Here is a 17,118-nt window from a genome sequence, read left to right as displayed (position 1 = left end):
TCAAATATCTCAAGTGCTAGTTCCTGCCATCACCACTTCTCCAACTATTCAAATCAAAGGAAAGCTTGATGGAATTGATCTAATCCAGATAGCAGCAGCTGAATTGCAAGTCAAAGAGCAAAGGAGAAAAATTGATGAAAAGGTGCAATAAATTTTTGGTTCTACAGCTTCTAAATCACAATCTGTGAAGCATAGCATAAAGGTGGAATCAATCATTTTGGAGCTCAAGCCAGTTAGGAGGAATAAGGTTGGAGAAACTTCTTCCAAGAATATGAAACCTATGGTTCTCAAGCCCAACAACAGATCCAATAAGGACTCTACAAAGAATCCTCTAAGCCTTGCTCAGATGAAAGAAGTGGATTTTCCTCTTCCAAAGCCTGATGAAGACAAGGTTTTGGGTGGAAGTATCATAAAGCACAAAGAGACCATGGATGTGGTTGAAAGGATGAACATGGCTATTATCTTTAGAGAGGGAAAGAGCATTTGTGTGATGCAAGGACATCCCAAATTCTCAATAGCCAAAAGGGAAGAAGCCAGAAGGTTGAAGGAAGAAGCCAAAAAGCTAAAGGCTGACAAAAGAGCACAAGCAAAGCTTGAAAAATAGCTAAAGTCAAGTCAAGCTGAAGAAAAGAAAGAAATTGAAGACAAGAGTGAAGATGTAGTTATGGGGGACATGTTTAGTGATGATGAAGGAGAAAGAAGTAAGGAAAGAGAGGAATGGCAGAAAGGGAACAGAAAGAAGGCCAATGCAAAAAGAAAGATGGTAGATGAGACTGAAGAAACCCAATCAAAATCTAAACCACTACCTTCTATTCCTGAACCCATTGTGCCTAACCCCTTCATAAAATATCCATGGTGAAACAATCACTCCTAAGGAAGAACCAATTGATTGGGACACCATCAAATTGCCCACCTTCTTAACCACTTCTCCACCAAAGAAACAGAAAAGGAAAATCAAATCAACACCTCCTCCAACCTCAATCAAATTCACTCAGAAGCCTAACCCTAAGCCACAAGCCTCTAAGGATGATTATGTTCACATTTGTGATATAAAAGAATTTTCAGACATTGAACTCTATTTGGATGAGCTGGAGGAAGTGAGGGGAATAGATGCCTACAGACAGCTACCAGAAAGACTAGTATTCAAATACAAAGGAAGTAGGGAAAGAACTTGGCCTCTCTACAGGATTCTGAATGAAGGCTACTCTACCTTGGTTAGAGTCTACTCAGCCATAAAAAGGGATTCTGGCTTTACCAGGACTGCCAAGACTGAGATTCTCAACAAGATTGCCAACATAAGGAAGACTTGGTGGGAGCCCAATGCCTTGCCTAGAACATTACTCATTCAAGAAAGAGGAATTACAGTTCACAAATCACCTCATTGGTTGATGGAGTTCAGAGACAACAAAGGAGTCAGAAGATTTTTCAGACTTGAAGGTCAGCTCAAGATTTCCAGTAATGAAACTCTCAAGGATATGCAATCTAAGTTAGACATCAATGAAGAAGATGAAGTTGAGTTCTACAGACAACTTCAACTTCAAATAGAGGAGAATGACAGGAGGCTAGGAAAGAAAACAAGGGATCAAAGGAAAAGAAATTAATCTGCTCAGGCTAAAGGAGCACCCTTGGAAATAATGTAATTCTTCAATTCCATCTCAGCATACACATTTTTGCAGCACTTTTGAGTTTCTGCTTTATTACAGTTAATATGTTTGTCAAGTGTTTTGTTATCATCAAGCTAAACCCAAATTTATGCCTACAGTTCTAGTAGACATAAATAAGGGGAGATTGTTAGGAATATGTGTATTAGTTTGATGATAAGTTAAACAAAACACTTAAGTAGAAATCTAGTGTTTGTAGCCTCAACGGATAAGACCATCTTGGCTATCCGTTGAAGGAGTAGCTCTACTTAGCAATAAGTTTAGTATTGTAGCACATTTCATTCTCTGGATTCAAGTTGTAATTCTTAGATGTTGTAGGAAATTATCAGTCATGTTGACTACTAGTGGATATGCAAATAGGAGGGCTAATTGTAAATATTTCATGCCTTGTAATTTTGTATAAGTGAAGAAGTATCAACTGATATTGAAGACCTTCAACGGATAAGAAACAAAGCTTCAACGGATGTCTCTAAAGCTTCAACGGATAATATCCATCAACGGGTAAGTGCTTCAACGGATAAAGACTTCAACTGATAATGCATCAACGGATAAAGCTTCAACGGTTAAAGCCTCAACGGATAAGGCATCAACGGATGAAAGCTTCAACGGATGCTTAGTTCAATAGCAGTTGATAGTGACAATTCATAAGCTGACAGAGGCACATGGGTTGACAGAGACAAACTGGAATGTGGCAGCCTCTAGGAGGAATCAAGAAAATGCAGCATTTCCATTCTGGTGCAAACAAGGGAGTATTCAAAGATTAACAGCTAAACCCAAATTGCATTGGATAGAGAAATGAAGAAGAAACATGTGAAGAGCCTTTTAATTGTATTTTACAGTTTTGTCTTCACTTGTAAACTTGGTGATATATAAACCAAGTAGTAGCTAGTAATTAGATGTGAATTTTTCAAGAGCTGTTTAGAAAAATCCAGAGAGAAAATCATCTAGTTTATACTAGGAAGCAGCTGTGATTTAATTCTTTGAATCACAGATTTTCTGAAATAACACATCTCTGGTGGAACAACAAATCCACCAGAAAAGTTTTTAAGTTCTCTGTGTTCTTTACATTTGTGTTTGAATATATATATGTCTGCATTAGCTTCAAGCAATTCACACACATTTGCTCACTAAAACACTTAGCCTTAGAAACTGCTCAAAACTTGAAAAAGTTTTGAGATTTACATTCAACCCCCCTTCTGTAAATCTCATTGTTAGTCCATTGGGAATAACATGTCCCTCCCTCTTTTGTTCTGTGTCCCTGGTTGGGGACTATTTTCAATAGCTGCACCCTTTTGGGAGGATGCAACTAGGGATGAGTTTGAATCCTTTTCAATCACCACAGTCTTTTGAGAAACTGTGGCTTGACTAGCTTGGGTACCACTTACCTCTCCTACCTTATTCTGGGGGTTTTCTTGATATTCACCCCTCCCCTCACCACTAACACCTTGTTCACTCCCCTCAAAGTTTATGGTAGGTGTTACAACTGTTGCCTTTTGAGAGACAACAGAGGTGGCTTTCTTTGACTTGGGTTTTGAAATTTTAGGTTTGGTGGCCTTGGTAGGAACCTGTTGGGACATTAACACAGATTCCATGGCCACACTTACCTGAGGTGCATCCATGATTGGTAAGTATACCAATGGCACCTTATTGTTGAGGTTAATCCTTAAAAGGTCTGCAAGGACCCTCTTTTCTTGTGCCCAGCATTTGAGTTTATTACTCTCATTAGTTATGACCAAACCTTCAGCAACATGGTTAGCCAATAACATAAAGAATCTAGCATAGTAGATGTTATGAGGTCTATTAGCCTTGTTACCTAACCTAGTACCCAATTCTAGCATAACATAATTGCTAAAATTAAAGTACCTATCAGAAACCAGCATATAGAGCATATTAACCAGAGATGAAGTTATTGCATCAAAATTACTAATTTTCCCAGAGAAAACCTTGATAAAGGCATCACTAAGAAAACTCCATTCTTTCCTAAGGCCTTTTCTCTTAATACTTCCTAAATTGTAGAATCAAGGGAATAGCCTATAGAATCTAACATGCTAGATACATCATTATCAGTGTGTGGTGTCATGGCATTGTTTTCAGGTAATTTAAAACAGGACTGTATATCATCACAGTTAATATATTAATCCTTACCTTTGAGAGTGAAAGAGATGGTCATATCAGTGGGGTTGAACTCTGCAGTTGTCCATATTTCCTCAACTACCTCACAGTAAATCATTGGGGCTTCCAGCATTGCATAGCTCAATTTGCAGTTTTTGATGAAGTCCATCATCTTGTGATAATCTAAGTGGGCTTCATTCTTTTCCACCAAAGCTACAAAATTGTTTTTCTCATAGACAAACCCAGATTGGGACATTATCTTTAATACTGGTGCCATTGTTGTGAGTAGAAGTTGCAGAGAAAGGTTGAGAGTTTTGGGAGAGAAAGAGAGTAAAAGCTTTTGAAAATTGCAAGCAAGCGTAAAGTGAAAATAAGGATTCAAAGGGCTTTTATACTTTCTCAAATTAAAACATAAAGAGAATGATTAAACAATATTTTTAAGTGAATTACAGCCGTTTGAGAATAAACGAAAAATTGTGTGTATTCTAAAAACTACCTTTAATATAAATACATACAACTGTGTATATATATATATATGTATCAACGGTTAAGTAAATAGAATCAACGGCTGTGACTCACTCAAAACGACTGATGTGACACTTCAACGGATGAGATAAATAGTTATCCGTTGAAGATTAACACAGTTTTATCCGTTGAAGGATAAAATTACCAGAAATGTATTTGTCTTTCAACGGATAATGGACATCCGTTGATAGAACAACTTTGGCTTTCAACGGATAGGGAATATCCATTGATAAAATAAACTTTACTTAAAGCCAACTTTGTTCTTGCAACAAATTCATTTCAGGCTACAAAACAAATTACAATTAGAACATGAATTTAGGAATAATTAAGCATACCTAGCTCACTTACTAATCTTGTGAATGTTGATTCATCAAGTGGCTTGGTGAATATATCTGCAATTTGTTTTTCACTTGGAACAAAATGAAGTTCCACTATACCATTCATCACATGTTCCCTTATGAAGTGGTACTTGATGTCAATGTGCTTGGTTCTTGAATGCTGCACTGGATTTTCAATAATGGCAATGGCACTTGTGTTGTCACAGAATATTAGAATTTTGTCAACATTTAGCGCATAGTCAAATAGTTAATTCCTCATCCATAATATCTATGCACAACAACTACCAACAACAATGTACTTAGCCTCAGCTGTTGATGTAGAAACAGAATTTTGCTTCTTACTGAACCATGACACAAGCTTATTCCCTAGAAATTGATAGGTGCCAGTTGTACTTTTCCTGTCTATTTTGCAACCTGTATAATCTGCATCTGAGTAGCCAATTAGATCAAAACCAGACTCTCTAGGGTACCAAATTCCTAGATTTGGATTCCCTTTGAGATATCTGAAAATTCTTTTAATAGCAACTAAGTGAGATTTTCTAGGATCAGCTTGAAATCTAGCACAAAGACATGTAGAAAACATTATATCATGTCTACTGGCAGTTAAATATAGAAGTGAACCAACCATGCCTCTATAGCTTGTAATGTCCACAGACTTTTCAGCCTTGTTTAATTCAAGCTTAGTGGCAGTGGCCATGGGAGTTTTTGCAGATGAACATTCCATTAAGTCAAACTTCTTTAAAAGATCATAAATATATTTAGTTTGACTAATGAAAATTCCACCACTAACTTGTTTAACTTGTAAACCAAGAAAATAAGTTAGCTCTCCCATCATGCTCATTTCATATTTACTTTGCATCAACTTAGCAAACTTTTTACAAAGTTTATCATCTGCAGAGCCAAATATAATATCATCTACATAAATTTGAATAAGTATTGTAGAGCCATAACATTTCTAAAGAAAAGAGTTTTGTCAACAGTACCTCTTGTGACGTAATTATCTAGGAGAAATTTTGACAAAGTCTCATACCAGGCTCTAGGTGCTTGCTTTAGTCCATAGAGTGCTTTCAACAGATAATACACATGGTCCGGAAAATTTGGATCTTCAAACCCTGGAGGTTGGCTCACATAAACTTCTTCCTTCAATTCTCCATTCAGAAATGCATTCTTGACATCCATTTGATAGACTTTGAAATTGGCATGGGCTGCATAGGCTAGAAAAATTCTGATGGCTTCAAGTCTTGCAACAGGAGCAAATGTCTCATCAAAATCTATTCCCTCTTGTTAAGAGTAGCCCTTGTCAACCAATCTAGCTTTATTCCTTATGACAATGCCATTTTCCTCCATCTTGTTTTTAAATACCCATTTTGTGTCAATAGAACTTTTGTTCTTTGGCTTGGGTACCAGCTTCCATACTTTGTTCCTCTCAAATTGGTTTAGCTCCTCTTGCATTGCTAAAATCCAATCTGGATCCAATAGAGCTTCTTCCACTCTCTTAGGTTCCTCCTGTGATAGAAAACTATTGTATAGACATTCATCTTGAGTAGCCCTTCTAGTTTGCACCTTTGATGTTGCATCACCAATGATTAGTTCAAAAGGATGATTCTTGGTCCATTTCCTTTGAGGTGGTAGATTAACTCTAGATGAGGTTGCCTCAGTATTGTCATGATGTGAGATAGAGTGTTGATTTGTTGAAACTCCCCCTGCGTTATTGGTCATTTGTAAGGAACTGGGAGTTCTATCAACTGATGATGTAAATTGATTATCCGTTGATGAACTATGATCAACGGATGCTTCATTATGTACTTCAACGGATGATGCACTTTGTCTTTCAACGGATGCTGCATTACTTCTGTCAACGGATGCTGAATTATGACTTTCAACTGATCTAGCATTTTGGGCATTATCCAAAGGTAGATTTTGAATCCTTTTTGAAGTGTCTTCTTCATCATTCTCATCTTCACTATCATCATAATATATCTCAATGTTGTCAAATTTGAGTCCTTCATGATGTCCCTCATCTGTTAGTCTATCAATCTTTTTATCATCAAACACAACATGCACAGATTCCATAACAATGTTGGTTCTTAGATTGTAGACCCTATATGATTTTTCAGCAGAATAACCAACAAAAATCCCTTCATCAGCCTTTGCATCAAACTTTCCTTTGTGATCAGGTTGATTCCTTAGAATGTAGCATTTGCAACCAAAGACATGAAAAAAGTTTAAGGTTGGTTTTCTTCTCTTGAACAATTGATAGGGAGTCATGCCTTTTGCCTGATTGATTAGAGAAATATTGTGAGTGTAACATGCACAGTTAACAGCCTCAACCCAAAAATATGTTGGGAGTTTTGACTCTTCAAGCATTGTTCTTGTAGCTTCAATTAGTGATCTGTTCTTCCTTTCCACCACACCATTCTGTTGTGGAGTCCTTGGAGCTGAGAACTCATGCATGATCCCATTTTCTTCACAGAACAACCTCATGGTAGAATTCCTGAACTCAGTTCCATTGTCACTCCTGATATTCCTTACTTTGAAATCTGGATGGTTGTTGACTTGCTTGATATAATTGATAATGATTTCACTAGCTTCATCCCTTGATCTAAGAAAATAGGTCCATGAAAACTTTGAGAAATCATCTACAATCACTAGGCAATATCTTTTCCTTGAAATTGATAATACATTGACTGGTCCAAAAAGATCCATGTGTAGCAGTTGTAATGGTTCATCAATTGCTGATTCAAGCTTCTTACTGAATGAAGCTCTCTTTTGCTTGCCTTTCTGACAAGCATCACACAGTCCATCCCTTGAGAATTCCACTAGAGGCATTCCTCTAACTAAGTCCTTTTTGACTAGATCATTCATTGTCTTGAAATTCAAATGGGACAGCTTCTTTTGCCATAGCCAACTTTCATTTAGACTTGCTTTGCTGAAAAGACAAGTGATTGATTCTGCATCTGTAGAGTTGAAGTCAGCCAAGTACACATTACCTTTTCTAACTCCAGTTAGAACCACTTTGTTGTCCTTCTTACTGGTGATAACACAGGCTTCAGAATTGAAGGAAACAGTATCCCCTCTGTCACATAGTTGACTGATGCTCAATAGATTGTGTTTGAGACCATCAACTAATGCAACTTCATCAATGATGACATTTTCCTTTGAAATCAAGCCATATCCCATAGTGAACCCTTTGTTGTCATCTCCAAAGGTTATGCTAGGGCCAGCTCTCTCCTTGAACTCTGTGAGCAGGGTGAAATCTCCTGTCATGTGCCTTGAACAACCACTGTCCAAGTACCATAGATTCCTTCTTTTTCCCTGCACACAACAAAATCAAATCAAGTTGATTTTGGTACCCAAGTTTCCTTGGGTCCAGCCTTGTTAGTCTTTTTCCTAGACTTCACACTTCCTGCACCTTTTGACTTAGGTAACTTTGAGTCAGCCTTGATCTCAGATGTAGTTGGTTGAAGTGTAGGGTTAGTCACAGAATCATTTAGCACATTTGGTTGAATTTGATTAGGCATAGATTGTGCAAACATATTATTCCACATAGGCATGTTGTATGGCATTTGAGGCATACTAAATACAGCAAAATAAGGATTATTAACATATGGCATGTTTGCAAAATGTGCATGTGGATTCTGTTGAGACATAACAGGCATAACATGCAGTGGTAACATAGACATGTTAGGCATGGAAGGAGTTAAAGGCATGGGAGCATTCTTAACAGATTTGCAGTTAGCAGATAGATGATTAACACTACTACAATGCACACAACTTTTTCTAGGAGCATACTTATCAGGTGTGTAATTGTTGTGTTTGTTAATCCCTACCTTCCCATTTCTATTAGATTTTCTTTTAGTTTCCTTTTTATCCTCAACCAACTTAAGCCTATTTTTCAACTGATTTAAAGTCATGTGTCATATATTCACCTTACTGGCATCTTTGGATGTGCTAGCTTCTTCTTTGACAAAGTTCTTGGAAGTTGAACCAAACTTCTTACTGAGATTTTTCAAATTATTCCATTTAGAATCATTTGCTTGTTTCAATTGATGAGCCTTCAACGAATGCTCCTTTTCTTCCTTCAACGGATGACTTTCATCATCCGTTAATTCCACATCCGTTGACAGTCCATCAATTAATTCTATTTCCTTTTTGTTTTTCTTCCAGGCATTCTCACAGAGTGATTCAATTCCTTGAACCTTGACAATTTGAGCACTAACATCCCTAGATGTTTTTCAGGCCTTGATTACCTCTTGCTCACGTTCTAGTTGTCTAGAAAGAACTTCTACTTTCTTAACAGACTCTTCTAGTTCACTCTCAACAGATAAGCATTTGATTTTAATCCTTTTAAGCTCAATTACCTTACCCTCTAACACAGCATTCCTATCACTTAAAAACAAATTATTTTCTTTAATTCTTGTGTTCTCTTTAGCCAGTGATTTAAGGGAAACACGTAAATAATATAATTCATTGGACATATCATTTATAGCTTCATTGCATTCATTTTTAGAAAGCTGAGAGAGGTCAGTGGTGATTACCTGGTTGCTTGATGAACTAGTTTCATTTTCATCAGAATTAGCCATCAGGGCTAAGTTGACATACTCCATATCATCATCTTCATTGGCTCCATCAGCTGCCCAGTCATTTTCCTGAGTCAGAAAAGCCCTTTCCTTTTGTTTGAGCAATTCGAAATATTTCTTTTTGGAATCCACTTGCTCAAATTTCTTCTTTTCAGAAGTTGGCTTTCTGCACTCACCTGCAAAGTGTCCACTTGTGCCACAGTTATAACACTTGAACTTAGATTTGTCCACCATGTTCTTATTTGGCTTAGTGGCTCTAATATTTTTCTTGAATTTCATCTTTGGAAACCTTCTGGACAGAAAAGCGAGATGTTCATCAACATCATCAGAGTCATCTTGACTAGAATTGTCTTCAACCTCAGCTGCTTGCTCCTTTCCCTTGCTTGATTCTAATTTGCTTGTGCCAATTTTGAGACTTGGCATTGTCTTTTCTTCATTCCTGGCTTCAGTTCTCTCATTTTCAGCTACAAGTGCAACTGATCCACCTTTTCTCTTTCCCTTCTCCAACAACTCATCTTTCTCCATCTCAAGTTCATAGGTCTTCAAAATTCCATATAATCTTTCAAGTGTGAAGTCCTTATAATCTTGAGAATTCCTTAGTGAAATAGTCATAGGCTTCCATTCCTTTGGTAGAGACCTCAGAAATTTTAAGTTGGAATCCTTGACTTGGTAAACTCTGCCATACAGCTTCAATCCATTCAACAGTTTCTGAAATCTATTGAAGGTATCATTCAATGATTCTCCTTTTTCAGAATGAAAATATTTATATTGTTGAATGAGAAGCTGCATTTTGTTTTCTCTAACTTGTTCAGTACCTTCAGAGATAAGTTGTACAGTATCCCAAATTTCCTTAGCAGTTTGGCTGTTAATGACATTATCAAACATATCTTTGTCTAGGCCATTAAGCAGAATATTCATGGCCTTCTTGTCCTTGTGAACCTCTTCAATATCTTCATCAGTCCATTCTGCTTTTGGCTGGGGAATAGACTGTCCAACAGCAACTGTGGCAGTGGCAGCTGTGGCCACTTTGTGAGGGATGTGAGGACCATTCTCAATGCAGTTGATGTAGCTTTCATCTTGAGAGAGAAGATGTAGATGCATCTTCACTTTCCAGTGATGATAATTATCTATTTCCAGGATTGGAATCTTCACTCCAATATCCTTCTTACTCATGATGTTAGTAGAATAGATCTTTAAACTCTTTGTATGTCAAGAGCTTGCTCTGATACCAATTGTTATTCCCAAGGAACTAACAATGAGACTTACAGAAGGGGGGTTGAATGTAAATCTCAAAACTTTTTCAAGTTTTGAGCAGTTTCAAAAGCTAAGTGTATGATGAACAGATGTGTGTGAATTGCTTTGAGCAGGTGCAGACATATGTATATTCAAGACACAAATGTAAAGAACACAAAGGCTTTAAAAACTTTTCTGGTGGATTTGTTGTTCCACCAGAAATGTGTATTTCAGAATATCTGTGATACAAAGAATTGATCACAGCTGCTTCCTAGTACAAACTAGATGATTTTCTCTCTATATTTTTCTAAACAGCTCTGGAAAATTCACACCTAATTACTAGCTGTAACTTGGTTTATATATCACCAAGTTTACAAGTGAATACAAAGATAAAATACAATTATAAAATAGTTCTTCACATGTTTCTTCTTCATTTCTCTATCCAATGCAATTTAAGATAATCTATGAATCTTTGAATACTTCCTTGTTTGCACCAGAATGGAAATGCTGCTTTTTCTTAATTCCTCCAAGAGGCTACCACATTCCAATTGTCTCTGTCAACCCATGTGCCTCTGTCAGCTTATGAATTGTCACTATCAACTGCTATGGAACTAAGCATCCGTTGAAGCTTTAGAGACATCCGTTGAAGCTTTGTTTCTCATCCATTGAAGGCCTTTAATCTATCAGTTGATACTACTTCATTTACACAAAATTACAAGGCATGAAATATTTACAATTAGCCCTCCTATTTGCATATCCACTAGTAGTCAACATGACTTATAATTTTCCACAACTTCTAAGAATTATAACTTAAATACAGAGACTGAGATGTGCTACAATACTAAACTTATTTCTAAGTAAAGCTACTCCATCAACGGATAGCCAAGATGGTCTTATCCGTTGAGGCTACAAACACTAGACTTCTACTTAAGTGTTTTGTTTAACTTATCCTCAAACTAATACATATATTCCTAAGAACAAGCAAATTCTGATTTTGAGCTTAGTCAAATTTACTTTGTGCATCTTATTACTAAGTCACAAACTAGATTTTTGCTTCTTATCTATCAAATTCTGATGTCAGTAAATCTTAAGGATGAACAACTTGCTTGATAAACCTCACTTGTCTGAAGAAAAGAAAAAAAAAATTGAAGTCAGGTACTCCTTTGAGATCAAGAGTAAATATGTGAAAGGGAAGACCCAAGTGCATTGCTAGTATTAAGTTATATGCATTAGAAAAGCAAATAAATTTTTCTTGGTGACTTTTCACATTCTCTGATTACTGGAGAAATACTCTGATAATAGCATAAATTCTGATAGCAGTTGTGACTCACTTATACTGAGAAGCCACTGTAAAAAGAATGTCAAAAGATGCATAAAATGAGCACAAACGGTTGAGGTGGACTCTTGCATAAATTTATTCTATAATAGACTTCAAAATTAAAGACATATTTTAAGCACTTTTCTTAGTTATGCCTTATTTCTAAGATATACTGAAGTTTATCAGACTTTAATCATTATCTGATCATTTGCAAATGCGCACACTCTCACTCCATATGAATGATGAAAATTACTGTGGCGATTAAGTTGTTTTTGACAAACAGTTTAGTATTATTTGCATAAATTCTAAGGACAAGTTCTGATGAAAGTTCTGATGATTAAACTCTGAAGAACCCAGTCAGTATTTGTATGAAGAATCACAGACACAGACATTCACTTTTTGAGTACAGAAGCCATATTCTGATGATTGTTAAATTCTGATAATAGTCAAGTTCTAATGTAAACTCTGATGCTTACGTGGCATTATTTATTTACTTGACTTATTTGTGGTTTTACTGTAACATTCATATTTATCAGAAAATAATTAAGTGAGATAAAAACAACCATAATTATTTGGTTAGTGGGAAACGTGTTTGCCTTGCATGTGCACAATAATTACTGTTTATTTCTCGTGCCCACTAACTACTGCATTAACTATTTACTGGCTGACAGGTGTAAAGTGTCTGTTTCACTTCCAAAAAGAACTGTTGAGTGAAGAAAGTATATATATGGGAGTTAAAAGTTTTTACAATCTTTTACCTACTTTCTAATTCTTTTCTTATCTATATTATTATCTCTCTCTTTCTAATATTCTCTGAAGCTCTATCTTTCATAGGCATTTTATCAAACACTTTGCAAACACACATTTTCTCACTTATTTCTCTCAGAAATGGCACCAAAGGACATCATTTTCAATGGAGCCAAGTTTGTTCCCAATAACTACATGGCTATTCTTTCTAAGGATGAAGCTCCATCAGAACTTCACTTCATCCAATAAGGATTACTGTGCTAGATGCTGACCTAGTATGCTCTCATTAATCAAACTCATTTTGATTATGCTAGTGCTGTGCTAGGATTTATTGGGGATAGGATGCAAGAGGACAGAAATACTGTATATTTTGCTAGATTTTGCCAACTTATTTACAGTTTCTGTAGTTCTGATAAGCCCCAAATAGCTAGTGAGTTGATTGAACCCTTTAAACTTGCAAAAAGGGCCTTCACTGACTTATTATCTACTGATAATAAAAAGACTATACTAAGACCTCTTCAAATTCCTCAATCAGTCAAACAGGTCTTAGTAAATTCTGATCCAACCACCTATGTTGCCATATATCCTGATGTATAATAAACCCAACCTCCATCAGCACCTACAACCAATCAATCACCTACCACTTCTCAACCTCAAATAACTCAACCTACCATCAGAATATATTTCCAGCCAGCTCAACCATCAGTACCTACCATCAGAAGTTCATCCTCCAGACCTAAAAGAGCAAAATCTGTTCCTAAATCTCCACCAAGGAGAAGAAGGATGATTCTTAGGGATGAATCTGATGATGAAGAGGAGCAAGTCCAGGTTCATGCATCAGAACTTGTGACTGTGGAAGCTGAAAAGTCAACTTCTAAGAATGAAACTAAAGTTCAAAATTCTGATATTTTGAAGAGAAAAAGAACTTCAAGTTCTGATACTCAAGCAACTCCTACACCAGCAAGGAGATCAAAGAAACAAAGAGCAGGAAGGAATTTGGCACAACCTCCATCTGAGGATACTAATAAAGCTGAGGAAGGGGATCAGGAATCTCTGATCTCAAAGCCAATAGTAATTGAATCTTTGCCACCTCCAACTCAGGCTAAAGACACTGTTCAGGATACAGTGATCACCCATCCTATCTCTCCTAGTCATGACAATGTTATAGTTGAGGATTCAGGATTAAGTCCTGAAATTGACATCCACAAGCTGATCATTCCAACTGTGCACTATCTGGAAGCTCCAACTGCAGCTCAGCCAACTATTGCTACTTCTCCTATCTTACTGGCTGAGATACCAACAACCCCAATTCTGGAGATAAATTCTGATGATTAGAATTTAGATGAAGTTGTACCAGAATCACCTTTAGTGACACACACTTTAGTGCTTTCAAAAGATGATGAGTTTTCTGCAAGTTCTGGAGAGTCAGCTTCAGTTAATACTCCAGCTCCCATTCTTGGAAAGGAGGCTCTGATTGAAAAGTTTGTTGAACAAGCTGCTCCTATTCCTTGGGAAGAAACTCACAGAGGGGTTGAATGGACCAAGAAGTGGAATAAATTTGATTTCATTCCAAGCTCAAAAGTTCTGACAGAGCACATTGCTAAAGCTGATGAGCTGATGACAAATTCTGATTTCAAGCATCAACTCAAAGTCACTTCTCTAAGTACCAAACATCTTCAAGGTCTGCACTCCTCAACTCATGCCAAGGTTGATAAACTTTTGGAATCAGCTGAAAAGCTAGATATGACTCTCAAATTAGACAAGTCAAGACTTATCAGACCTATTCATGAGAAAGTTGAAGCAATTGAGAAGGTTCAAGAAAAGCAACAAGCCCAAATTACTAAGGTCCTGCAGAATCAAGCCTCTCAACAAGCTCAACTTAATGAAATTCAATCTTTAATAGAACTTCTTCTCTCTGTCCTACTACCAGATGATGCCAAAAAGGGGGAGAATGTAGTTAAGTCCAAATGCTCTAATACTCAAGTACTAAAGAAAAAGGATGACAATGAGGATGACCAGGGAAATCCTAGCAAGGGCAAAGGTCAAGGTCAAGGGCAAAGCAACAAAGTTTCTTCAAGGAAGCTAATTTCTGATTCAAGCAGATCTTCTACTCAAAAGAAGACAAGTTCTGAAGCTGCTCAAAATCAAAATCTGATAATAAGTTCTGATAATCAAAATATGATATCAAGTTCTGATGTTCTGATTCAAGCTGAAAGTCAAGACTCTCAGAAGTTCTTGCAAACTCTAAAGCTCAAGGGAAAGCAGACTACTGTCTACTACAAAGATCCTAAAATTCAGACACTTGATGAGAAGATTTCTAGAAGATTATTTCTCAAACATAATCCTGGAATGGATTTAGAGAATCTCAGGGAGGAAGAAGCTAGATTTGTAGTTGAGAAGACAAATCTAAAGTCTAAAGCTTCTGATGCAAAGAAACCTCCAAGGCCTAAGGTAAAAGGCATTGTGATCAAGGAAAAGTCAAATTCTGAGGCTTCAAAGCTCAAGACTAGATCACAAGTTGAGATTGATCCCAAAGATAAAGGGAAAGGAAAAATTGATGAACCAACAAAGCCACAGGAGATGAAAATTCCTCAAATCCTGATGAAACCTATATGCAAACTGGTTCAAGTATTTGATGATGTTGTTGTAGTAGATAAAACTGTTCAAACTCTAAAGAAAAGGAAGATAACTGAAGAATCTAAAACAACCTCTAACACAGCTCAAGTTGTTCAGAATGAAGAACAACAAGCTACAGAAGATACAGCAAATCCTGATCAAGTCATCAAGACATCAACCTCTGACAATGCTCAAGTTGATTTGAATAAATTGACAGTTAATGATAAGAGAAAAATCCTATGGAAGAATGTTAATCCATCAGATCCTAAGAAAAGCCAGCTGTTATCTGATTTCATGACTGTTGGATTGAAAGTCAGAGAAACAAGAGACAGAGCTGGATTAGGTTTTGAAGAAGCTAAAATCAAGACAGGAGTTGAAGTACTTACAAAAAATCCATTTCTATTGACTGACAAACCTCTTGAAGAAGTTACACAGAAACACCTTAAAAGGTTATATATGTTCAAGTGGTACTGGATGCTCATGATAAACACAATGTCAAAGAAAATCTGATTCTATTTCTTAAAGATGGAAGAACATATCAAATGTCAGAATCTGATGTGCTGAACAAATCTCTGAAAGAACTTCAATTCTTTCATTATCTTTTAAAGATAAAGTTTGAGATTACCAGGAGATGGTCAAATTTTATAATGAAGACCATAAAAGATAAAGCAAAAATTTCTGGTTCAAGGGTTACAGAATTCATTCCAAATATAGTTGAAGATGATGGAAGTGAAATTCCAATAAAGAAGGATTATGTTAAACTTGAAGTCATTCTGAAAGAGAAATGTCTGTGCTACAATGAAGAGTCTTCTCATCCAAGGGTGATCAGACTTGATGATGGTTTGGAAAGAAACCATATCTCAGCATTAAGGACTGCAATCTACCAGATTAGAAGTCAGGGTGAAGAATTGAATCAAGTCAAAGCTACAATAGCTCAACTCCTGAGGAATAAAGAAGAAAAGCTGATATCAAACTTTTTTAAGAATCACTTTGGATTCAGATTGACTCAGTAAGATTGATTAAAGCTACAAGGACTGTAAGTTGTAGTTAGTTGTCTTATTAAACTCTCATTGCATTTGTACTTAAATGTTTTTGACATCATCAAATCTATTAACTTGTATATTTTTCATAATTTACAAGCTGGGGGAGATTGTTAGATATATTTGAGATGTCATGTCTAATCTGATTTGTGTTTTGTTTTCAGAATTTAACAACATGACTTATCAGGACTAATTGGAAATCAGAACTTACTGAAGTTAGAACTTAATATCAGAACTTAAGGCGTCAGAAGATATATATCAGGACTTAAGTACAGGAAGACTTCAGATAAGGAATGCGGTTGATTTACAGGAGAAGATCTGGACTAAATCAAAAGAAGATATGCATGAAGAGTTAGAAAACTAGAAGACTTGTAGAAGATATCTGATTGATATATTTTAGGAGACATAATTATATTCCATATCAATTAGAAGATATCTTGTAACTGTGTACTATATAAACACAGACTTAGGATTTACACTATATATGTTATCATTATCGAGAAACATTATTCATTGTAACCTAGCAGCTCTTAGTGATATTGTTCATCACTGAGAGAGAACAACAGTTCTATTGTAACAGAGTTTATTTGAATATACTTGATCTTTGTTACATACTTGTGTTGAAATCGATTTGATTGTATAAAAACTATATTCAACCCCCTTCTATAGTGTTGTGTGACCTAACAACAATAATGAGGCCTCTTCATCTAGAGCTAATCTACCTCAACAAAGGAAATAGACTAAAGATCACCCTTTTGAGCTCATCATTGGTGATGCATCTTCTAGAGTTCAAACAAGGAGATCAACTCAAGAAGAGTGTCTATATAGTAGCTTCATATCTAAGGAAGAACCAAAGAAGGTAGAAGAAGCTTTGTTGGATCCTGATTGGATTTTAGCTATGTAGGAGGAGCTAAACCAATTTGAGAGGAACAAGGTATGGAAGCTGGT

The sequence above is a fragment of the Apium graveolens genome, chromosome 2 (genome assembly GCF_009905375.1).
Source record: "Apium graveolens cultivar Ventura chromosome 2, ASM990537v1, whole genome shotgun sequence".
Taxonomy (NCBI): Eukaryota; Viridiplantae; Streptophyta; class Magnoliopsida; order Apiales; family Apiaceae; genus Apium; species Apium graveolens.
The sequence above is the reverse complement of the archived record's forward strand: the minus strand, read 5'-3'. Positions refer to the sequence as shown.